The 24120-nt window shown below is 40.9% G+C and overlaps 1 long non-coding RNA gene across 4 annotated transcripts in view; it reads left to right on the top strand.

Annotated features, from left to right (window-relative positions):
* The window catches only part of LOC106891980, a 26968-nt gene extending 8092 nt beyond the window's left edge, over positions 1-18876 (top strand). Inside the window, exons 4-7 of one of the 4 annotated variants that reach the window (XR_001412807.1) lie at positions 9396-9453; positions 12664-12790; positions 17190-17289; positions 18424-18876. This is a non-coding gene — a long non-coding RNA (uncharacterized LOC106891980). Of the gene's footprint in view, positions 1-9395; positions 9454-12663; positions 12791-17100; positions 17290-18423 lie in introns of all 4 variants that reach the window. The other 3 variants (XR_001412805.1, XR_001412804.1, XR_001412806.1) reach the window with 3 other exon arrangements.
* Positions 18877-24120: the final 5244 nt, after the last annotated feature.

Below are 24120 nucleotides of genomic sequence, written 5' to 3'. Positions count from 1 at the left end.
ATGGAGCAGTTCCTCATGAAAACTGTTTACTGGCATGTGAAGAAGAAAAATTTGAACAGCCAGCATGGATCTACCAAGAGCAAGATCATCAACTTGGATCTACCAAAAGCTTGAAAATCCTGATTGACTTTTATGATGAAATGATAGTTTTTATGGATGAAGGGAGAGGAATGGGTGATGTTCGCTTTGACTTGAGAAAGGCTATTGGTACAGTCTCGCATATTATCTTAGTAGCCAAATTAAGGAGATGTGAACTGGATGGGTGGACAACAAAGTGAGGGAAAAACTGGTTGAAGGACAGTAGTGGTCCATGGTTCAAAGTCTTCCTGGTGATGTTTCTTAAGGATCAGTACTGTAATGAGCTGGATCATAGAATCATAGAATGGTTTGGCTTGGAAAGGACCTTTAAAGGTCCTCTAATCCAACTCCCCTGCAATGAGCCAGGACATCAGCTCTCAGGAAAAAAATACCAGCAAATCTGAAAACAGACATGAGAACAACTGATAAGAGTTCTGTGTTTTAACCATGGAATTGTTTCTCTGCGTGTGTCTCTTTCCACACCAGCGTCTGGTAGACAATTGTTAAGCCACTACTGTTGCTGCAAAACTTAATCTAACCAGCTATGGTTTTGGTTCTGTTTATTAAAAAAGGAGAATTATTAGAGAAATAGTAGTAAATACCTCTGACTTTATTGCTTGCTTTTAATTAATATCTTTTTCTCTCTCAAAAGTGTTTACTAGGCAAATATCACTCCTATTGGGCAAATATGTTGGTAAAGTTTGTTGGAATAAATGTTGAGCTCTGGGACGCTGCAGTTTATCAAGCTGCTTGCTTAAGAGGTTTTACTCTCCACTAATGCAGGTGGATACACAAAAGTGGTGTAAGTCATGAGCCAAATTTCTTCCTCTTCCATTAAAAGAAATGTTCTTGCACTAAATGTTTACAATCTCCTCAAAGAAAGCTTTGCCTTCAGCAGGACTGTAGCCTGAGGATAGACAATAAAATTCAACATAGACTATCTATTCAAGGAGGATTTATCTTCTCTCTTATGAAACCAGACTGACGACTTCCTAACAGATGCAAGGAATTCTACTCTGAAGAATTATTAGATTTCTTTGTGAGAAAAGCTTCCTTCCCCATTTTATCAGTGAGCTCTGTCTACGCGAGGGAATTCTGTTACAAATAGAACATAATTTCATTACCAGAGCAGTGCTGTCCTGGCATTTAATTCTAATTCTTTCCATTGTGACTCTACATATTGTATCTCAGCAAAACACCGTGGTTCAGGTATTGCAAGGCAGGGAGGCACCGCTGCTGTTAGGCTTCTGTGCCCTGAAAAAAACCAGCATCAAGATCATCACGTGAGTTTGCATTGAAACTGGGAAGCATTTAAAACTGAGCACTAATTCAAATGGTGCCTAACTCGGAAACTGAAGTGTACAACAGTATCTTTTGAAGACAGTTGTGGGTATTAGAGAGTTTATTGCTATTCCCTCAGGCACAAGAAACTTAAGAGGCTTTACTGAAAACTCTGCAGGAGTTCATTGTCAGAATCGTGTTCTCCTGGGCTGGGACCAGAAACACAGAGCCATTTTTCTTTTTATATTTCATTGCTGAAATCTCAGGGATAAAAAAAACCAAAGCACCAAAAACCCAAACAACCCAAACCTCTATAGAATTAGCGGTAAACGTTTTCTATTGACTTCACTGCCCAAGACAGTCACTTTGAAACTCATTCTTAGAAGCTAAAATTAGATTATTGTCATATTTAAAGCCCTTGCATTTGTCCTGGTCAGTAGAACTGAAATAAGTAAATGGTTGGCAGCAACCTTTCTTTCCTACAGAGGTATCCTGGTAAGGTCTTCTCAGTTATAGACTGTTTATTATCATAATGGCATCACAGTTATATTAATTATTATGTTTAATTAGACTAAACCTTTTGGCTGGCAATATTTTAAATTATTTAAAATACTTAAAAATATTTTTACCAAGGTTGAATGTGTATCAAAAAGTTTTACAGCTGAATCTTATTTGACAGTGAAAACTCTGTCTCTTGCTTTATATCTGTGTCTGGGAATCACCCACAGAGAAAACCAGTCTGAAAAGAGCCATAATTCCGAGATGTGGTAACTTGTTTATGCCTTACCCCAAAAGTCACAGGTTGTTTTTGAAACACCACGAAGTGTTTCAGGACATACTATCAGCATGGGTGCAGCTTTTATCTTACCATATTCCTTACCTGTTGGAAAAGGATCCTTTACCATTATACATTCTTTACGTTTATACTGGAAAACTTCTGCCTTGATGTTTAGGAGAACAGGATAGAGACAAATGTGATTCCTGCTCTCTGATCTTTCATCTTGCCAAGGATAGACCAGACTGGACACCATTTATATCTAACAACTGTATATCAGTCATTAGCTAAATTGTGTATATAAATAGTGGTTGTGTTATTGGTGCCAAATTGGAAAGGAAAAGATCCCAGATATGAAATTGTTGGGATATACATAGAAAATGCAGACAATTGAGATACGTTTCTACTCAGTTCGCTGTGCACAACTTGCCCCATCCCTAGAGGGGTTCAAGACTAGGCTTTGAGCAACCTGTTCTAGTGGGAGGTGTCCCTGCCCAGGGCAGGGGGTTGGAGCTGGATGATCTTGAAGGTCCCTTCCAACATAAACCATTCTGTGATTCTATGAACTTGCAAGCTGAGCTCTCGCTCAGCCTGTTTGATTACACTAGAGCTGTTCCCCATGGGAAGAACCCTTGCATGATGGAGCAGAGGCTGGATCCAGATTCCTTGAGCTGAGAGATGCTACGTGTCCACGCGTTCTTTGTGTTACTACTGTGTGAAAACCATGCCATAAAGTTTATCGGCCACTTATTTGTATCTTCTGATGTTATTTGCCCTGTGATGAAAATGGGTGGCCTCAGGTGCAACCTGGAGGAAACCTTCTTAGTCAAGCAAGAGGGGAGATGAAGAGATCTTTGGGTCCTGTGCTGTCTGCTGTCACCAAGTATTTCTCTCTGGCCAGAATGGAGGTGAAGGACCTCCTCCACGCGCTGCAATGGCTGAGCCTTTAACAGAAAGGAGTATGGATTGTGTTCCCAGAGCCTCCTGCTTTGACGATGTGGATAAAGCTGCAAACCTGGGAGTGATATAAGGCTAAGCTTTCTGAGGGTGAGCAGGAGAAAGGATGCTAATTTGTACAGCGGTGTGCGGCAGAACGGTGCTGCTTTCTGAGGAGAGTGTCTGATCTCCCACTGACATCATCCTTTGTCAGAAGATGCCAGAAAAACTGTATTATCAGCTGTTAACAACAGTGGTGGCGGGGGTGAAAGAGCCTCTTCTGCCTTGATAATTAGGTGGGGACTTGTTGAGCGGTACAGTCTGACAAAGAGGGGAATTTGGGAAGCTGAGTTTGACTGTAGGAAGGAGAGGGAGGACCATCACCAACCTGAGTTCAGTAGGAATTTAAATGAAACGTTTCAAGCCACACCAGCTGCGACAAGGAAAGTGACATTTCCCAGTGCTGGAAACTGCATCCTAACATAAATGACTCTTTCTTTTCTATTTGATTCTTTTGCAAGATTTTTAAGGGACTTGAATATGTTTATAGGGGTGAGCCCGGAGGCAGAAGTTTCTTATTTAGATCAAAATTTGTTCAGACCAGATTGTGGTTAAACAGCTCCGGGTTAGTTGGGGAGGGAGGGACGGGTAGAGTTTGACCTATTTGGGCCCTGTATTTTTGTTAGGTATATGTGTAATATAATAATTCCACTCTAAATGTAAGTCGGTAGCAATTTAAATTTGTATCAAAAGGAGATACATACAGCAAGTTCTAGATATTGGGACGTTCTAAAGCATCTAATGTAAATATAGTATTTTAAATAACATATTTAAAATACAAAGCAACACATAAATTTACATCCAATGAGTTCTAGCTGTTGATCATGAATATTGGTTAGCAAAAATATTCTTTTACAAGCAATACGCTGAATTTCAGGTTCTGAAAGGAAACCACCTGGTTTTGGTTGTTTATTTCACAATCAAAGAAGAAAGAAAAGTAAGTTCCAAATATTTCTTTTAAACTGAGATTCATTTAAAAACAGGCTTTTCCTCTCCAAGTCAAGCGAACAGACTTTAAGGAGATTATAGTTTCTGTTGATATAAATCAGCCTCTTGCTTGAAAAATCCATCTGCTTCATTAAGCTTTATGATAGTTATCAAGACACACGTAAATACCTCGGAGACCGCAGCATGTGAAGTCACTCCAGGCAAAAAAATATCCTGAATTATTTGTTGCATGCATTTTGGTATTTAAATATCTCATAGTTTGGTAAATTACGTTAGTATTTTCCTTGTCAGTACAGCTGCTCTATTATTTAAGTTATAAAATCTTCCTCTATATTGCAGCATCGTAGATTTGTTGATGTTGGAAGGGGCTTTGGGGAGGTCTCAGTCCAACCTGCGGCCCAGGGCAGGGTCAAGCCTGAATTCACAGGAGGCCAATTCAGGGCTTTGTCCAACCAGGTCTTAATATCCTCCAGCGACAGAGATTTCCCAGCCACTGTGAGCCATCTGTTCTAATACATAATCATCCCCAGGGTTGGTTTGGGGTTTTTTTCTGTTGTAGAATTGGAATATTGAATATTTCCATAGGACCAGTGAGAGGGTAACTCCCTTCTGTGGTGAGGGTCTCGGAACTGAGTTAACTGGAAGATCATTGTGCTTATTCTGGAGACAGAGATGGCAAAAATGAACTCTCTGAACAAAGAACTCTTGTGTTATATCAAAACTGTGCCCTGGCCATGGCAGCTCTGTCCCCTCCACTGCCAGGCCTGGGTTACTCCAACCCAGATCCTTGCACAGCTTAATGGTACCTCCATAGTAATTTTTCTTAAACTTCTGCATTAAGAGGTATAAAGTTGTCTGCTGCTTTTATTCTTCCTCATAATACAGCTCAGCAATAATGTAGAGCTTTCCATTGTCATTAACTAATACAGATGCTAATTAATTAATCATGCTTGCATACCCCTCTACTAAATTGCTTGTCTACTAAAATGTATCCTTCCTATTCCCTAAAGGCATTCTATATATCAGCGAGGCCTTCTGTTAATCTTCTCTATTCCGCAGCACTTTTAACCTTCTTTTGCTTATCATTTAGCGTGATTAAGGCTTATTATCTCAGTTGTCCTCTCTTGAACCTTCTGTGTTGTCCATTTCATATTTTTTTTTCCTTCCACTAACCAGAGGTGTGTAACCATCCCAGATTCTCTCCTGATTAAGTGTGAAAAATCAGGAAAAAATGAATCAGGGTTGACTCTACCAGAAGCCAGATTGTAGAGTCACTCTCAGGAATTCAGACCTGACTTTCTGGTCCACACCAAGGTGCAGTTCCATCTGCAATTGCTTTTATTTTTGTCTTTTTTTAACAATACTCGTCACAGTTTGCTGATTAGGCCTTTACTAGTCAATTGTGCTCAGTTTATGTGGACATATGAGAGAAAAATTAGAGAGAAATTTAGAAAAGAGAGAAAATTAGAAATCTGAGAGAGAAAATTAGAAATTTGGAAAGAATGGAAAAAAAATTCCAAGAATGATTTCGAGACTCAAAATGATGATTGATAATGAGAAACTAAAGTAATTAAACCTATTCCAAGATAAAGTAACTTCGAGTGCACCTGTGGAACCTCCAGGGAGAGGATTTCAGAGAGTGCTGAAATTGAACCAAGGTACAACAAAACCCACAGTTTGAAAACTGGAGACAGACTCATTCAGAGCGCATTTAAGATTTACTGAGAGTAATTCACCATCAGGACAATTAACCTATGGACATAGTGAATTCATTGAAGTATTTAAATTGAGACTAAGTATTTTTCCTAGATATATGGTTGTCCAGCCAGAAATTATTGCATGAGACGCTTTGGTATTGTCTTATATATGAAGTCAGAATAATTCTTTACAGTCTCTTTTGGCTTTAAAATTTAAGCCTCTAAATCTCATATGCTCAAAACATTGATTTTTTTTTTTTTTAAATATATTCTGAAAAGAATATATTTAGGGAGAGAGAAAAGGGAAAGGGAAAAGGAAAAAGAAGGGAAACTTCTAGGTGTTTGGGGAAGGGGTGTGGCTTATTCCTGATTAAATACCAAACATCACAGAATCACGGAATCACAGAATGCTGTGGGGTTGGAAGGGACATCTGGAGATCATCTAGTCCAACCCCCTGCCAGAGCAGGTCCATCTAGAGCAGGTCCCACAGGAACCTGTCCAGGTGGGGTTTGAATGTCTCCAGAGGAGACTCCACCACCTCTTTGGGCAGCCTCTGCCAGGGCTCTGCCACCCTCAAAGGAAAGAAGTTCCTCCTCATGTTTAGATGGAGCTTTCTATATTCAAGTTTGTGCCCATCTCCTCTTGCCCTGTCCCTGGGCACCACTGGAAAAAGCCTGGTCCCATCCTCCTGACACCCACCCTTTCAGGATTTATAGGTGTTGATCAGATCCCCCCTCAGTTTTCTCTTCTCCAGACTAAAAAGACCCAAGTTCCTCAGCCTTCCCTCGTAAGAGAGATGCTCCAGGCCCCTCATCATCTTTGTAGCCCTTTGCTGTCCCCTCTCCTGGGATTCTTGCCCACACAAACTTCCCAGTGTTTTCCTGGGAATAGCACAGAATATGCTTCGTTGTTCAAGACCCTTCATTCCCTTGGTGTCTTGTAACATAAAATCTCTTTTAATTTATTCCTGTTATTTACTATTTCTCTCCCATCATTGCATTGAGTGAGGTTGGGTTGTTGTGGTTGCTCCCCTGTTCCTGTTTAAGGTCCAGCTCGTTGCTCTGTCAGGAGTGGCTCCTGCAATAATTATACCCACAGATTCTCTCCCTGGAAAATCTTTCCCGTTACTGCTGCCTCTCCAATGAGGCAGTGCCAGATTTGTCAGGCAGGCTCTCTGGGGGTAAATGCATGCTGACTCTCTCTGCAATTTAGCTATAATTTGCTAAATGTTCTGTGCCAACTATTTTCTACTATTCTTATTATTCAAATCATGCTTGTAGAGCCTTCTTGTTCTGGCTTTTCCCCCCTTGTTTTTCTTCAGATCCGTAATAAATATAACATGGACTTTACCCTGCTACTTCTGCCTATTTTGTCAATCCCAAGGGATCAGTTATTGAAGTTTGGCTGATTTCTGCCTCCTCAGAGATTTGAATTGTCATTTTTTTGCCTCTCTTCCTCCTTTGTTTTGGGTACTGTCCCTCCTCGCTCTCTTCAGGAAAACTGAGTGAAGGATAATGAGGTTTTAAACTGAGTGAAGGATAATGACGTTTTGTATCTCTTATCCCAGAATCACAGAATGCTATGGGGTTGGAAGGGACCTCTGGAGACCATCTAGACCAACCCCCTGCCAGAGCAGGGCCACCTAGAGCAGGTCCCACAGGAACATGTCCAGGTGGGTTTGAATGTCTCCAGAGGAGACCCCACCACCTCTCTGGGCAGCCTCTTCAAGGGCTCTGCCACCCTCAAGGGAAAGAAGTTCCTCTTCATGTTTAGATGGAACTTCTTCTGTTCAAGTTTGTGCTCGTTTCTTCTTGTCCTGTCACTGGGCAGCACTGGAAAAAGCCTGGCCCCATCCTCCTGACTGCTACCCTCTTCCATTTCTACTTCTCTTTTTTTTTATCACTGATTTTTCCTCACCCTCTTATGAGAACTTTCCTCCATTTCTACCTCTTTTTTTTAACACTGATTTTTCCAGCTAATTTTTTTTTTCTCCATAAATAGGCTTCTCTTGCCTACCTGTTGCTCCAAGGCTGTAAGCACATCCTGTGTCCCAGGCATTTACTGCCAAAATCCCCTCATTTCTCCTGGCTCCTACTGACAGTGAACATCTCTGGTGAGCAGGGGGTTAATCTGTTCCTCGGTGTTACGTGTCCCAACCCTTTTGTTTCACCCAGGACTTAGAGTTGAAAACTATCAGTATTCTTGCTATAAAAAAAGTATTTTAGTGCTGCCCGTAAAAACAAACAAGCAAACAGTATCCACCCACAGATGATGGGCTTTGGGAATGAGAAGATGATTGCTTTTTCTCTCTCTCTCTCCTGTCTGTGCTGCAAGTGTAACACCTCTTCAAGGATAGGGTATCGTAGCCTCCTGCTAATGCATTGATGACCCATTTTTATTTGGTATCGTGCTATTCAAAGACAAAAGAAGGTGAGGGAGCTTTCGTGATTAATTGGTCTGTGCTACCTGTCCCAGAATGCCGACTGAAACTGGAACGCTCCGGCTCCCAAAGCTAAATTCACAGAAAGCAGCTGGGTTGTTTTATTTTTTTCTAATAAGAAGCAGAAACGCACACCTGCCACTTAATATGTGAATGATCTTTAAAATACCGGCTTGTTTCCACCAGATCAAAGCAACAATGGCTTTAGATACAGTCGTTTAAACCCATTTGCATCCTCTTCCCTGTTGTCCATCACAGCTGTAGAGAGGCACTTTTAGGAATGATGCATTCCCTGCATTATGTTCACGTTTCAGTTTAAAGCTGTAGCTGATTTCCATTCTTTTGACTATACAAGATCATCTCTGGTGCACTGTTCATTTGGCACATTAATAATAACAGAGACTCGAACGTGCTCCAGCACTTGTACCCTCACTGTGGTACTCCAGCGACCCGCTGTCAGGTGTGAGTTGGTTTTCCAATACTTCTGCAGTGAGAAAAGTGCTATCGCCTTTATGGAAGTAGGGAATGGAAGCACATGGATACCCAAACACTTCCATGGCCACTTAATAAGTAAGTTCAAAATGCTATGGGGTTGGAAGGGACCTCTGGAGATCATCTGCTCCAGCCCCCTGCCAGAGCAAGGCCGCCCAGAGCAGGTCCCACAGGAACGTGTCCAGGTGGGTTTTGAATGTCTCCAGAGAAGGAGACTCCACCACCTCTCTGGGCAGCCTGTTCCCCTCACAGCAGTCAAGTGAAGCATTCAGACCAGTATTTATTTGAAGAAACTGGAGTAGAACAGTTATGCTTTCATCCCAGGAGCATAAAAACACTTGGAGCAGATGGGAAGGGGATCTCCAGAGCCACATGCTAGCACTTGTAAAGCTCTGTAGCCGAACGGAAGGATATCTCACTTAGAATAATGCTTAAAGGGAGATGGGACAAGAGGAGACACAGCCACAGCTAGGGAATCATCAACTGGGCCCTTCAAAATCTGTAAAAACACAGTTACTGATTTGATTGGAAAAATGCTTTGGAATGGCTTAATCTGCTCTCAAAAGAGACTGTTTATTCATCCTTGTGTATGTGTTGGTTTTCGGGAAGGGTGGGTAAAGTAGGGATCTTGTTGGCACTTTTAAGGTGTATAAGGCATGTTTTTACTTTGTTTTTTGTTCCCTTTAGAAGCCTTAAAGCACATAACTTGTGGTCGTGCTCTGCTGTTGTCACAACCTTGGCAGAGGTAGGTGTTATTGTGCTTTCTCTTAAAGCCTGTGACTTTATCCTGGTGTTGCTGCTCTTATGCCTGGGGAAGACTTCCCCTTTGAGTCTCAGCCATTGCTGGCTGTCACAAATGTTGGGTCACCAGCCTTCATGCTGTTCCGAAGTCGTGATTTGTCTAAGGGAGCTGCAGTAGCTGAGCCGGCTCTCATTTTGGGTCAGATTGCCTGATTTTGCCCAGTTCTGGCCTGGTGATGGGTGGCCACCTCAGCCCTCCCTCAGAGCGACGCCGTTTCCAGTGTTCAAGTTTCATGGTGCAATGAAGCAACTGATATCTGTATAGAACTGCTCTCAGTGAGGATGTGAAAGTGGAGAACATTAATTATTTAATGTTGTAAAGTGTTTCAGGGGTGTAACCTGGCAGAACAAGGCTTTTTCTTGTGTGTGTTCAAATAGATGGAATATACAGGAGAGCGTTAAGGGCTCTCCTAATTATCAACGCCTCCAGATAATTCTATTAATGGGAAAATATACCATTTCCATACGCCACCCAGGCACCTGGTATCAGCAGCAATATCCTTCCAAATAGGATGTCAGCTTCAAAGAGTGGCTTGTTTCTATTTAGCAGCTGTCAGAGGTAGACTGGAGCAGCTGTATGAGCTGTCACCCGTTGGACGGGCAGCAAATTTGTTTTCTAAGAAGCACAGAGGTTTTGTTATGCCCTGTCAGGGAATCGTTCTGAACGTGAAACGTGGCATCTTGCATTTTACATTTGTGCCCAAGCAGCTTTGGGAAGGGAAGGCTCCCACTGCCTGGCTCGTGGCAGCCTGGGAAGGAAGGAATTTCAGTCATTGGGGAGGATAGACTTTATAAAGGTTGTATGTATATGATATTTTTTTATATGTATATAAAGTATATAATATATACGTAGTATAAAAGTATATAATATATACACATACGGCATTTAATAACTGCGGGTTGCTGTCGTGTACAGAAAATAGACACTTGAAAGAATGAAAAGGCTGCAGCGTAATTTAAAGTTCTAACATTAAGACAGAAGTGGTAACTACAGTGAGCGCTGTCATGACCACAGATAATATATAATGATGTACTCGTACATGGGCTTTGGCTCTTGTCAGACCCTGAGGAAATCCAATCTGTTACAGCCGTTCCAGAGACTTCTGTGCCAGTGCACAGAAATTCACTTCATCTTTGGTGCTGATGGTTGATATTCAGCATTTTGGGGCACGACGAATATCAAAGGTGTGGCAAATATTTTACATATTTTCTTATCGAGCTAATCCAACCCAACCTCTGCGTTCTGCCACAGTGCTAGGACCCAACAGCACGGGTGGTACAATCAAGGGTAGCACGTCGCTCCTTATTTTCTGGGTTACCATAAAATGATCTGCAATTACTCTGCAATCTACCGCCAGACAATCTGGGACAACGAGGCACATCACATCATTTTGATATTTTGAGAAATGGGGACAAAAGAATTAGAACATTCTTGTGGGCTGCCTTAAAATTTTTTTCATGACAGCAAGTAAAAATTTTTGCAGTAGGGCAAGATTCCTAACCTTTTCAACTGCAATTTTATTTTTTTTTTTTCAAAGACGAAAAGGCACTTCATTGAAATCTTTAACAGTAAATGCAGCTATTTAAAAAAAGAGATTGAAAAAAGGTATTCTGAGCCTTCTGACAATAAAGCCAATGATTGCATTGCCCTCACTAGTATAATTTACTGCCAAGGCAATGTCAATGAAATTTAGATAAGATTTTAAATCTTATGTAGTGATAACAGGAATTTAGTGTTTGCTTTAATTGTAACACACATCACAGCTTCCTCACACAAATTTAACTATAAAACTTGAAATCGCTGTTGCTGGATCTAACACATTTGTAAAACTTTATGAACAGGTACAATTCATCTTGATTTGATAAATGACTTGATGTCCTGTGCATCAAATTCTGAATTACAGAAACAAACAATACTCTTTGGGAATTATTTTTTCCCACTGCTTTTAGATTTAATCTGCTGTTCTGTTATTAACTTTTACCAAATGTACAACTTTAAACTGCGTGAAAAAAAATACTCAATGCAGACCTAAGTCGTCTTTAAAGTACCATTTAAAAATAAACTATTGCTTAAAAACATCCAAAAAACTGGATTCCAAGAAGTGAAAACACATGAAGACAATAATTGTACTGTAATGACTTCAGAAGAGTAGATCGAGCATCCCCTGCCTGGGAAAGATCATGAAACAGTGTCCCTAAATTCAGGCTCACACTGGGATGCAGGTTAAAATTGTGTTTACCATTTTGACACATAGAAGCATAGAGTTGCTTAAAAACATCCAGAAAACTGGATTCCAAGAAGTAAAAACACATGAAGACAATAATTGTACTGTAATGACTTCAGAAGAGTAGATTGAGCATCCCCTGCCTGGGAAAGAGCATGAAACAGTGTCCCTAAATTCAGGCTCACACTGGGATGCAGGTTCAAATTGTTTACCCTTTTGACACATAGATCCAATCTGGCCTTGAACACCTCCAGGGATGTAAATGATTGTTTCATGCTCCCTAGTTGATGAAGACAAGTCCCACACGAAAACCTAAACCTTCTTTTGTTTGTTCCTAGACTGTAGTATGATTTTGGTGGTCAATTTATTATATAAACCCTCAGTAAATGGATGCTGTCTACTGTGAAATGTAGAATATTCTGTGTTGATGATGAAGGAAAATGCTGAGACAGAGATATAAGTAAGATGAGGCTATATTATACCTGGAAGTTAAGTAACCCCAGTGATGGAGGAGGATAGATGTGTGTCCCGTTCTTACCAGGTGAGTAACACTGCCTCTAAAAATCACAGCGGGTGTGAACCAAACTCTTCCAGACCCTTAAAGGACCTGTCACCTGTACAAAATGTATGCCATAGCAAACAAAAAGTCAATTATACTGCACTTACCCTTTTTACCATGAACAATTGCACCCTTTTTCCCCTGGGATTGTGTGCAAAGACTCCACAGAAAAGCTCAACAACTCATCTGCCTTTCACTGTGGGGTTAAGATAAAAACGAGCTACTTTACTGCTGCCTTATTATTTGAGACCCAGCATGAACCATCCCCATAAATTCTCTCAATTAAAGCTGTATCTTCCACTTGGGATAAAAAGATGGAGAAGGAGCTGCACTTTGTTCTCATACTCCTTGGAAATTTCTGGGCCCACAGGGGTGAATGCCGTGCGCCTTCTGGATGGATTGGGTGCCTCTTCTTGACTAAGACTTGTGAGTAAAGTTGGCTCCGGATTTCCTTTCTTCACCACCTCCCTTGCAGATTTCAAGTAGAGATTTCAAGGGTAAGTCAATCACTTAAAATTTTTAGTGATGATGCTCCTTAGTTGCAACCCCCTGCCATGGGCAAGGACACCTCCCATGAGACCAGGTAAGTCAATCACTTAAAATCCTTAGGCTCAATCTTAAAAGCAATGATCAATATACCTAGAAGATTCTGTGATTCTGTGAAAATCCTTAGGCTCAATCTGAAAAGCAATGATCAATATATTTATTTTTTTATCTTCTATATCCCTGGAATAAGTTAAAACACATTTTCAAGCTGTTCACAACTATCTGTAATGTGAACAACACACAAAAAAATGATTAAGAAAAGAGTGAAAAAACACAATCAGACCAAAAAAAGAACATTTCAAGTCTGAAACTCAGAAAATTAAAGTAGATCCTTATTTTCTTAGGTTAGTTAAACGATCAAGCAAAATCACGTACTTTCAAAGAATGTAATTTCTCCCTGGTGAATTTTCTTGCTCTTTCAATTTGCAGAACTGCTCTGAAGTAGCTTCTCTCTTTTTTTCAACTTGAGGATTATTCATGTTATGACTAGCCATGAATATTCAAAACTTGAGCTATTATTTGAATGCATTTGGCCAGATACATTGTATGTAATTCCTGCTTCTTTATTGGAGAAAAATAGAGGAATTCTTTGTTCAAATATTTGAGTCGACATATTTTCCATTTGTTTTTAAACAATATTCATACATTTGAATTTTAAATTATTTTTTTTTACGAACACGGGTTTATGAAAAGTTGATTGCTCAGATTTTTCCACAAAATACACTCAATGACGTGACTGTGACCAGCCTGCCTTCGTTTGAAAACAAGTAAGAATATTCATGACAGATTTTTCTATACTTTATGCCTAACTTTTCTGCAATGTATTGTTTTATGCACACACGGCTGTGAACCATTTGAATGTAAAAGCTGCTCAGCAAAATGGTTGTGCTGGTGTCTCGGTCCCATTACTTTTTGCACCATGCACTGAAGTCAGCAAGAATGGCAGATGTTTGGCAACTTTGGAAATCAAGCCAAGACCCCTTGCTGGGGTTGGTCTGATGGCAGAAGGACCCTATTCTCTGTATGTGATACAAAGCCTAAGATGTAGACTCCCTGCTCTTCAAATGGACATGCCATGTACAGTGAAATTGCACTCTAAGTTTCCTGAATGCTTAATTAAACAATAGAATATAGAATCATAGAATCATTTTGGTTGGAAGAGACCTTTAAGATCACCAAGTCCAACTGTTAACCTGGGGTTTCTTAAGATCATCAAGTCCAACTGTTAATCTAATGCTACCAAGTCCACCACTGAACTATATCCCTCAGCGTCACATCTACTCGTCTTTTAAATACCTCCAGGGATGATGACTCAGCCACTTCCCTGGGCAGCCTGTTCCAATGCTTGACAACCCTTTCAGTGAAGAATTCATAGCACCATGCAAGAAGGCAGCTGGTGCATGCCTAGGTGAAAGGGAAAAAAAGAAGGTCAGTGCTCCTTGGACAATCTGGCAGAGAATTTCTGCCCACCTTAGGACTTGCAAGACAAGGAAAACCCTAAAAAATGAAGCTTGGGCTCCATGTGTCCATGTATGGGTGTCTGGTGGTGGCTTTGCAGAGGTGGAGGCTACTCTTCAGTCAGATATTACAGACGTGTGGTGAGAAGAAGTGGATCTAAGTTGCTGTAATGTCTTTCTGCAATTCCCCAAAATCCCTGTGATTTTGATAAGTTGGCTACTCTCTGCATCTCCTGACACTGGCAGAAAAGAATCATAGAGTGTTTTGGGTTGGAAGGGACCTTAAAGATCACCTAGTTCCAACCCGTTGCCATGGGCTGGGACACCTCCCACTAGACTAGATTTCTCAAAACGCCCTCCAACCTGGCCTTGAAACCCCTCCAGGGATGGGGTAGCCACAGCTTCTCTGGGCAACCTGGACCAGGGTCTCACCACCCTCACAGCAAAGAAATTCTTCCTCAGATGTCATCTCAATCTCCCCTCTTTCAGTTTAAACCCTTCCCCATCATCCTATGGCTCCCCTCCCTGATCCAGAGTCCCTCCCCATCTCTCCTGGAGCCCCTTGAGGGACTGGAAGGGGCTGGAAGGTCTCCCCAGAGCCTTCTCTTCTCCAGGCTGAACCCCCCCAACTCTCTCAGCCTGTCCTCACAGCAGAGGGGCTCCAGCCCTCCCAGCATCTCCGGGGCCTCCTCTGGACTTATTCCAACAGCTCCATGTCCTTCCTGTGCTAAGGAACTTGTAGATCAGCACAATTTTCTGGTGATGGTGCAGCTGTCTGCCTCCTGCATTCGTACCAACGAGCGCTGAGAAAATCAAGTCTCATTTTCCTTGTCCCATCAGCAAATAATAAGACACCCCAATATTATGCAGACAGAATGACCTCAGAGCACCAGCAGTTTAGACAAAGAGTTCACAGCAGAGGGCAATTTATAAAATGGACACTTTTGGTACAGTAGGTTGCTCTGCGTTGTGCTGATCCACCCGTGTCTCCTTGATCCCTGGAGGGCAGGGTCGGGGTGGTGTCCAGCCACTCTGGCTGGGGTTTGTCCATTCCTGTGCTCACCACACACCAGGGAGATCCAGATATGGGGCTCATGGTCTTCTGTGCGCTCAAGGGAAGCTGTCTCTACGGCTCTCCCCTTGGCTCTCTTGCTACAGCAGGTCTAGCAGGGGGCTGAGGCATCCCAAAATTTAATTGAGCTAGTGGAGTTGCAGAGGAAAAAATTCACAATATTACTATAAGTAGCATGTGATCATTGGTGATGGAAGGGCGGAGAGGACAGCAAAGTTGTGAAAAGCTGAATAAGACCAAGCACACGGACGTGGCTTGGGCAATTTCCTACAAGCCAAGTAAAGACACTGATCTCAAGCAGCTCGATGTAAAATGATCCCATGTCCAAGTCAGGACTGTTTTCTTCTTTAGCTGGGTTTTCTTAGAGCATTCCCAAATGGAAAGAACCCAGTCTGCTGATCCATCGTCAGTTCTAGTCTAGCAAATACGTATAATGGAGTGATTTTTTTTTTCGGAGAGCAATAAAAACTGTATGAGATTGCAAGGAGTTTATGTATGTTTTATAGCAAGAGCAGCCATTAGAGTACAACTACATTGTTTTCCTCTTTCCTGCTTCCTTTCTGCTTTCAGACCACATTCCCGGTGAAGTCAAGCAGGAGGTTCTTTAGTTTCGGCAAATGTCTCAGTGAAAAAAATTAGCAGTACAACTATGTATTTATGCAGGGGCATTAAGCAGATTGTAAATGTTATAAATCAAACAGTATTGCCAAGCAGGAGGTTATGTATGTTAATGCAGTACGTTTCCCAGTCATATCCCCTGATCAAGCAGGAAAGTCAGGGTATGATATTTTGAATGTAATTCTCTAAAGTCAAAGGCTGGAGTTTCTCAAGTCTAACTCCACGGGGTGTGTTCCACCACTGGTTCACTCCATCTTATTTCCAGGAGAATGGGATTTTCAGCAATGTAGAATTCTGTATTAAAAATGCTCCGTGACAAGCCCATAGATGGTATAAAATGCTTCACGTGAAGTTATGCTTAGTTACATGTCACTGCCGTTCTGTATGAGTGGTAGGAAAGCAAAAAGTTTAATTCCCTGTGAATGTGTTGGTTGTGTTTGTGTGTGTTTGGTTTTGGTTTTTATTAGAAACATTGCTAGGGAGTATGGACATGTTTTTTTTTAAAGGAATAGTAAAATGATTTTGTACTCGGCACTGGTGAGGCCCCACCTCAGGTGCTGTGTCCAGTTTTGGGCCCCTCACCACAAAAAAGACATTGAGGTGCTGGAGCGGGTCCAGAGAAGGGCAATGAAGCTGGTGAGGGGTCTGGAGAATAAATCTTATGAGGTGAGGCTGAGGGAGCTGGGGGTGTTCAGCCTGGAGAAAAGGAGGCTGAGGGGAAACCTTTTCACTCTTTACAACTACCTGAAAGGAGGGTGTAGAGAGGTGGGGGTCGGTCTCTTCTCTCAAGTCACAGGCGACAGGACAAGAGGAAATGGCCTCAAGTTGTGCCAGGGGAGGTTCAGGCTGGATATTAGGAAAAATTTTTACACTTAGAGGGTTATTAAGCCTTGGAATGGGCTGCCCAGGGAAGTGGTTGAGGCACCATCCCTGGAGGTGTTCAAAAGATGGGTTGACATAGTGCTTAGAGACATGGTTCAGTGATGGTTTTTATCAGAGTTAGGTTGATGGTTGGACTAGATGATCTTAAAGGTTCCTTCCAACCTGGACAATTCTATGATTTGCCAAATGTTAGGGCCTGACTGTCCTCTGTGCATGTTTTTTCTCTATGTAGATGTTGGACTGAAATGGATCTCTCAGATTAGAAAATTGAGTATGTTGCGATTAAAGGTGGACACATTTTTGACAGCAGGTATTTTCCAGTTCCCAGTACTTCTGGAAGGTTTCTGGTGCCTAGAAATCTTCTTCCTACTGACAACCTTCTGTTTGCTGAAGCACAGATTGATTCCTGTCCTCCCTGAAGGTAGGGTCAACTCACTGCCTTTGAAAGTAATAGGAAAAGCTTACAGGTTTGAATTTGTGAATAGTTGGAAGTGGAGGAATGTGTGATTGTGTAAAAGATGTACTAGTTAAGAACAAGCTGCCTTCTGACTCTGAAAAAAGAAAAAAAAAAGGGATTTTTGGTAAGACAGACAAACAAAAACCCACAAAGAATTGGCTGCACCATTGACTCAAAGGATTTATGTTATGTAAATCAATGCCCATGGGAGGCTATAAATGTGATGGTGCTCTAAATTAGCTGAGGATGATGACGTCCTCTAAATTAGGTGAGGATCAGTTTGTCCTCAGACAGCCTTCTGACTGCAGGAATGTGTTTCCTATGGTTGCAGTAATCTGCTCCGGAAAATTAAAAACTAAACTAAACTTGTAGCCTTTCATTGTCCCTGAAACAATCATTTACCTTGTCTTTAACATTCTACTAGTTACAATTCAGTTTAAGTGCTAATTAGCATTTAAGTACTAATTAATATTAGCGTTTTCCATCAAAGATTTAAAATGAAAAAATCTAAAAATATCACAATGGAAAAATGTTTCTATGAAGGGAAGGATATTTTGCATGAAATTAAGAATACAACTTTTAACTAAGGAAAAGCCATCTTTTTCTGCTCAGAAATACTGTTTTCACCAGAGTCTAGTTAGAAAAATGCACACTGAAAAAAAATCTTAATCTGCTTATTATAATTTTACTTCTGAAAATACTTTAAAAGCAAGATCCCAGACCAGTCGGTTATTTTTGGCACAGCTTAGATTTCTTCTCTGTTGAGTAAAGCATTTAAAGATGTGTCTATCTTCAAGAATTTGCTTAAATGCAGTTGTTATTAGGTATATGCAGAAATGCTTTGCTGAATAGGGGTAGATTGCTGCAGCAGGCTCTACACCAACAAAGAATCAAGCAGATAAAGGGATGCTTTGGGTAAACTGTGTTGCATTTTTGAAAAGCTGAGATCCCCACCGCAGTGAGCACCATGCATCCGTCTTAATCATGGGAGCTAAAATTATAGTCTCCATTTTTCTTATCTGGAAATTATAGTGCAGGTGGAGGCAGTGATTTGCGTGTGGTTTATATGGTAAGTGGGATGTGTTTTTTTTTTTTCAGACCACAGCCAAATGCAGATAAGCAGAGCTTTTCAGTAACAACATCAATTCCATTCTCACAAGGGGAATATTTTCTTTTTGATTTGAGGTTTCCATCGGATCTTAATGAGCGCTACGTACGGGTCTTGAGGAAAGAGCTTGAGCCAAGACAGTCTGGTTCTGCAAAGCGGCTACTCTGTAATGAAACTTCTTATATGCCTGAGTTAATGGGAAAAACCATCAGTCAGCCCTCCCACTGACTTCAGGGATGAACCCGACCCGTTATTCCAAAGTGTTACCAACTGGACATGTTTGTACTTGACTGTTCTACGGCTGAAATGGGCTGGGGAGCACGATTATACGACGTGTGTGCACAGAGACCTGTGACAGAAACCAGTGTGGCTGATTATGACCGACTGAGGGTGAAAATGAAAGTGTCTTGCTGGGTAATGGGCTGTTCTAATCGAGATCTTGTCCAAAATACATGCTGAAAAGGACAAATCCTTCAAATTAGCTTTCCAAAACCGTGTTTTGTTTTGATTTTTGTTGTTGTTGTTGTTATTTAACTTCAGCTGAGATGTAGAATGAATCATTTTCTGTAATCAATGAGTAATCCTGAGAAGGCAGGGAAATACTCTATGAACGTGTTCCAAAAACATTTCTAGCTTTCACATTTCCATAATATTAAACTGAAGAGTTGCAAAGGGAAACTGCTAAAACATAAGGTTTTCCTGCGAGTCAGTGCTGAATTCGACAAAAAGCTCAGACTTTGCAGTTTGCTGTGGCTGATTGTGATCATCATCTTCTGTGACAAATCTGAGGAAAAAAAAGAAATCCATAAAATAACAGCATGCCCATTTTTCTTAGAGTAATTCAAGGAGCTGCATGATACTTTATGTGTAGTACTGAATTTGTGTTGTGATGTTTTGGTAATTTCAAGTTCATCTTACATTGGCCAATTCATAGGTGGAAAATACTTTTTTTTTTCTTTCTTTCTTTTTCCCCCTCAATAACTTACCACTTTTCAAGACATTCTCTCCTTTTATGGGCACTTTTTGGTAGCTCTAATAGAATCCAAGACTCCAGGAACTGCCCATAATTCATTCTTATCAAGCAATCATGAAGTGGGTACAGAGAACATGGTCACTGACAGCCTGCCTTGTTATCTTCTATCTGTTCCAAGGAACAGGCCCTCTTCAAGGCACACCATCTACTAAAATGGGTTGTGAACCATGATTGTAAAGTTCTTTGCATTTTTTTATTATTTACTATATAAGTTTTATGACCATCACCAAGATTGTTAAAACGTCCTGGATTATGCTGGAAGAGTACATACCCAAGAAACATCTAAGTATATCCAAATGTCATTGAAAAGGTATTGAGAAAGTTAAGACTAAACAGCTGTTTATTGAGAGGTTTTTTTTTTGCATAAAGTTATGATAGTAGTAAATCCCTCTTTGGAACTGTAAAGTAAACATTCAGAGATCAGTTGATTTATACAGCTCCATTAATTCACTATATTATGGACTCAGAGCTAAGCAGTCCCCAACGTAACCTTAGTTTTAGCATCGTCTGTCCTTCCAGCCTCCTCTAAGACTCTTTTTTCCCCTGAAAGCAAGTACTTAATGGCAGCATTCTGCATACCATAATTTATACTAGTAAAATTTCATTTTCGTTTATAACTGCATGAGTTTAGAACTTTAATTTTAATTTTTGAAGAGATGAACAATGATATCATTTTACTGGAATCTGGCAAAACTTTCGTGGCCTTTGCAGAAACAAATATACGATCAAATGCCTGTGTGTATGGAAATATTGGACTGCCTGAACTGATCTCCTGCTGGGCTGTGTTTCAGAGAACAGCTCTGACTTGGAAATATGGAGAGGGGAAGAGAAAAGAGCTGTAAGGGCTGAGAAATCTAGCAGAAAATAATCTGTTCCCTGTTACTGTTAACAAGTCCTACGGAAACTATGACTTCTTTCAGGCTTCTGCCTTCTCTTCACCAAAAATCCAGCTCTTTCTGTACACGGTGAATGGATTTAGGACCTAGTGTTGCATTCAAAACTGTTGCAGTGAATCATTATACTCAAAAACACTAGAACTTTGTGCTTGCTCCAAGGATTCATTCACATATAACACGCTGCAGAATAAACAGCAGCCAAAGGTATCCTAGAAAGAGCCTTGAGAGGACACCTCAGTAAATATTTTAATAAGTTTGTACAATGAATTTGGTTATTGCTTTATAGTGCATGGACTTCTACCTTGAGGTGAAAAAAGAGAAATATTCTATATAGAAAACTAAACAAAACCATTTGGTCCATGAAAGAATCGCTGAATTTGAATCACAGAATGCTATGGGGTTGGAAGGGACCTCTGGAGATCATCTAGTCCAACCCCCTGCCAGAGCAGGGCCACCCAGAGCAGGTTGCACAGGAATGTGTTCAGGCAGGTTTGGAATGTCTCCAGAGAAGAAGACCCCACCACCTCTCTGGGCAGCCTCTTCCAGGGCTCTGCCACCCTCAAAGGAAAGATGTTCCTCCTCATGTTTCGATGGAACTTCAAGTTTGTGCCCTTTACCACTTGTCCTGTCTCTGGGCACCACTGAAAAAAGCCTGGCCCCATCCTCCTGACACCCACCCTTGAAGTATTTATAGGTGTTGATCAGATCCCCCCTCAGCCTTCTCTTCTCCAGACTAAAAAGACCCAAGTCCCTCAGCCTTTCCTCATTAGAGAGATGCTCCAGTCCCCTCATCATCTTTGTAGCCCTCTGCTGTACCCTCTCCAGCAGCTCCCTGTCTGTCTTGAACTGGGGAGCCCAGAACTGGTCCCAGTGCTCCAGATGTGGCCTCACCAGCGCAGAGTAGAGGGGGAGGATGACCTCCCTTGACCCGCTCATTTTAAATCATTTGTGATGGTTCAAGGAGCCTAAGCATTATGGAAAAAAAGGTTATTAGCAGTTTCTTGGTTTGACTTCTTGAACTCCTAAATCTTTCAGTTTCTCAGTGTCTACAATTGAGGTTTTGTTTTTCTACTGCGTTGTCTCAGGTGTTTTCCTGGAAATGGGAATCAAGCTGAAATTGTGTGGCTGTTGCACACACTGGTGGAGTTTTGCAGTGTAGACCTTCTGACACCTCCGTATTATCTGCCAGTATTTATATGCCTGTTTGTTATGTAGCAGTAACTGCATTTGCAGGAAATAAGTGAAATGTTGGTGAAATAGTAATATTTGTTTTCAGTTGGTTTATACGCAGAGATTTATTTCAACACCAAGTGATTTTTCTCTTTCTTTTTACATTACCTTGGGAAACAAGTTATCGCGCGTTCAGTTGCCTTAAACCGTTGCTGGAGTCAAGAGCTAGAAGAGGTTGTCAGGGTGTCTCCAGGAGATGGTTAGTGACATTTTGAAGCTGGCACATGTGGGAGCTCAATTTCAGAGGGCAGTGAGCTCTCTGAACAGCTGCAACTTTGCTCTTCTTAACTGCCTTTTATTTGCTTGAATAACTGTACTTTCTATGAAACTAAGTAAAGCAGCGGTGAAGGAAATTAGATGCAACGACTATAAAAATAAGTGAAGGAGAAAGAGGACATACATGACTTTAGCGTAACTTATCTTTGACACGCTGATCTGTTATTTTTCACTGATGTAAAAGGTTAAATCCATTAACTGGTGGTCTTCCAGTGAGGACAGAGAGCTGACAAGGCATGAAGGGCTCGGGCCAGCGAAACCACAAAGTACTTGATCTTTGAATGTATGACTTTTATTGTCAGCAGCAAAAATGACTTGACTTTCATATGTTCCCTCTACGTGTGAGGAAATGAACATAAATTAATAGCTACAGTAATTTCCTCTGGGTAAATCTATCTAAACGATCTTAAATAGTAGAATGCTGAAAGGCTAATGGCTTGGATATGTGACATGATGAACATCTACAGCTGTTTGTGAAGCCAAGGGGAGGTCTGGGTGCTCACTGCCTTTGAAAATCAGGTCACAACACCAACGATGTCTTTATACAGAGAATCCCCTTGATTTCGGTAAAATTTACACAACCTTGCAGTAGTGTAACAGCCAGAGGTACCAATACTATACCTGAGCTTCTAAAAATTACAGGGCTTGGAAATTATTGCCTTGTTTGCCTTCCAAGAGATGTTAGACTACAGGTGAAGTGGTTTTATCCCCAACTGTTGAAAGCATCAATATTTTGCATTCATTCTGAAGAGTGAAACAGTTTGTAGACCTGAAGAGTAAATTTTAGGAAATGAACAGCCTCTTTGGGTTTTGCAATTCACATCTCTGAACTCCCCTTGCTGGAATTATCGCTCAGTGATAAAATAAACTAAAATGTTCATTTCAAAGTGATTATAATTTTTCTGCATCACAAGGCATTTGTAAATGTTACACGATAGGTATGTTTTTATTTTTTATTAGTTGTATTTTTTGTCTGCGAGGAAAATGATTTCTTGTCAATATTATCATGTTATTGCATAGTCTTACCAGAATATGCATTTAAGGGAAATAATTTTTTAAAGTCTTTAGATTTGCCTACATTGTGTTTGGCCATTAGGACTCTGTGCTCGTGTGTTGTTATGGTCCAGACCTGACTCAAAATACAGCTCTCATGTATTTTCTCAGCTTCTCATAGATTAACTGTACCAAGGAGTCACTCCAGATACAGTCAGATAATCAAAGTGACCAAGTTTTAGGACACTGCTGCCCAGTAATGGTTATGTACATGCATCCAGTCTTTCCGAACAAGAAATAAAATAGATCAGCCTAAAAGATCCAGCTAACTTATTTTAATACACGGCTATTTAAATTTGAGCTTACCTGCTCCCTCAGCTGAGATGTGTTACCATGTGCAAATTCCTCCACCGTTGCAATGAGAATAAAACAGCTTCATCTGAATTGCTGACTCCTGTACTCAGCAGACAGCACCTCTTGCTCAGCGACTTGCTACCATCTACTGTGGTCTGTGATGACAATTCAAAGGAAGGAGTGATTGTACCAAGCCAGCAAAGCAACAACAGAAAAAAAAAAAGTATGTTTTCTCTCCTTCCTGTTTGGCCTGAGTCTCTGTAATATGGCCACCACCAGGCAGTATTCGCATATATTTCAGTTTTAAAAATTGGTTTACAGTTTGCAAGAGACTGAAAAGCAATAAAATCTAAGCTTACCTAACACCTGGTAGCATTAACTACAGTTCAGAAACTTCAGACTAATATAAGAAGGAACATAATTTGGATTTAGCAAGAGGCAGGATTCATGAATTCTCCATCCACTGTGACTAACTTTGGAAAATTTCCTTCATCCTCTGTTTTTACCTTAACAGACCCACATGGAAAATGAACTTTCACGGGAATGCACTGAAGGTATTTATGAACTTTGAAAATTCTATGTAAATAAAAGCAAGTAGTCAGCGATTGGTACACATTTAAATGTTAACTCTAAAGAAAATAATTTATCTGCTTTTCTTTATAAAAGTTGGCTTAGTTCTCCTGGAGATGCTGGTTAGTGGATTCTGAATAGAACCTTCAAGACTGCTTTAACAGCGAGCATCACTTCCCTTTCCTGAGCCACCACCTCATTTGCCTGAGACAATCTGCATAGAGTCTACGTTTGGCTTGATGGCAGAAAGGCTTCCTGGTTTTGATGAACTGTTTTTTAACATCTACTCCCGTTTTTAAAGACATGGGGTCTATGTAGTCTCTGGTTTGAAGGAT

Source organism: Calidris pugnax, unplaced genomic scaffold, assembly GCF_001431845.1.
Source record: "Calidris pugnax isolate Ruff unplaced genomic scaffold, ASM143184v1 scaffold107, whole genome shotgun sequence".
Taxonomy (NCBI): domain Eukaryota; kingdom Metazoa; phylum Chordata; class Aves; order Charadriiformes; family Scolopacidae; genus Calidris; species Calidris pugnax.
This window is presented reverse-complemented; position numbering and strand designations above follow the sequence as displayed.